The 1,676-nt window shown below is 45.5% G+C and overlaps 1 long non-coding RNA gene across 1 annotated transcript; it reads left to right on the top strand.

The window, feature by feature from the left end:
- Positions 1-226: 226 nt before the first annotated feature.
- LOC139084887 (uncharacterized) lies at positions 227-983 on the top strand. The gene is made up of 2 exons (XR_011542831.1): positions 227-326; positions 926-983. It is a non-coding gene; the product is annotated as an uncharacterized lncRNA (long non-coding RNA).
- Positions 984-1,676: the final 693 nt, after the last annotated feature.

Raw genomic sequence — 1,676 nt, 5'->3', positions numbered from 1 at the left:
CTCCTGCCTGCCACTTCTCCCCACCCGAAACGCCCACCTTCCTTCATTTCTGAGGTGACAGTCAGGGACGAGGCTCAGTTACAGGTGGAAGTCTGTCCTGACTCATTTGAGACCCAGCCAGGCAGGTCTTCTATCTCCGATAGACATCACAATGTAGCAAGCCTGAGAGAATTCTGACTTAATTGTGACTGAGTCTGTGGGGCCTCCCCGTTTCCTCCTGCACTTTGTCCTGGGAGCCTTCCGAAGCCTGGCTCCACCTTCTCCCAGCCTTGGTTCATCATCACCATCTTTTCTCCGATGAAGGACCATCACATCAGATAAGGCAGGTTGGTCATAGAGCCCCTCCCCCGAGAAGAGGGGAAGGTGGGAAAAGCAGCAGTTCCAGGGCCTACTTTTAAGAAGAAAGACTCGTGCCTCCGAGCAAAGCTTTACAGCTGTGGGTAATTGGTACCCGTGATGAATGCACCTCTGTGTTGAATAGCACTGCTTCGAACTGTGGGCATTCTACTTGTCTCACTCACAGGCATAAATAAAAAACATGTCAACAAGCCACTAAACCATTTCCTCCAGATTTAATAAATTCTGGCTTTGTGATTCTGTGATTCAAACAAATGGTATTAAGAAACAATATTCACAGGTTTAAGAGTTTCAGCAAATGATGTCCATTTGGGAAAGACACCTTCTGAACAAGCAAACAAAAATTGTTTAACTCATTAAAAACAGAGATTTCCATTTAGAAATTATAAGGAATTCTTCTGTAAGCACACGCGTGTCCCTCCCTGAGAGGTGCTCTGGGCCTGAATGATCATGGTTCGTGATGCTTGCTGTTTCTTCTTTCAGATGTGCTGGTTCTCTGAGTTCATCAGTGGGTACCAGGCCCTTCCAGTTTCAGTTTGGCAGAATAACCACATTTCTTCCTTTTCAGAAATTATTCCAATACAATGAAAACAAGAAAATAAATCCAAACTCCACCTTTAACAAAAGTAGAGACATGTGCACTTGCAAATCTCAAAATATGAAGACAGAAAATGGATGCAGAAAAGGTAAAAGACTCGGGAGACAGAGAAGACACAAGTGTCTGCAGAGATGCAAACGTGGAAAAGCTCAGAATTTGGAGTGCGGTTGGTCACTGGGTAGGATGCAGGGTTGAAATAGGGCCCCACCCACTCCCAACATACCCACATAACTACCCCTCTTCCACTCCCCGAAAGGTAGAAAGTAGATGCTCAGAAGATTAGCCAGAGAAGAGACTTCATCAGCACAGACAGTACTAGCAGTAAGCTGAGCCACAAAGCAAAATCGCATTACAGGGATGCTATGACCCACATTTTGGGATCTCAGGAGACACCTGGTTGGGAAGAATTGATGGTTGTTTTTTCTTTTCGAACAGCTGGGAAGATCCTTTAGACCAGTGCTCTCAACTGGAGGTGATTTGTCCTCTCAGAGGACGTTTGGGTGGAAGGGTTGCTCCTGGGATCTAATGTGTAGAGGCCAAGGGTGCTTCTGAACACACCACACTGCTCAGATGGTTCCCCCAACAAGAAGTGTCTGGCCCAAAATATCAATATTGCCACTGTTGAGAAGCCCTGCTTTAAACCCAAACGCTTTCCAGCCAATTCTACGGAACATAGGCTAAAAAGCAAGAACTAGAAAAGGAACAAAAGAAAAAAAGAAGC

This window comes from Equus przewalskii, chromosome 7, assembly GCF_037783145.1.
Source record: "Equus przewalskii isolate Varuska chromosome 7, EquPr2, whole genome shotgun sequence".
In the NCBI taxonomy this organism is placed as follows: domain Eukaryota; kingdom Metazoa; phylum Chordata; class Mammalia; order Perissodactyla; family Equidae; genus Equus; species Equus przewalskii.
Note: the sequence above shows the minus strand (reverse complement) of the source record. Positions and strands in the feature narration are given on the sequence as shown.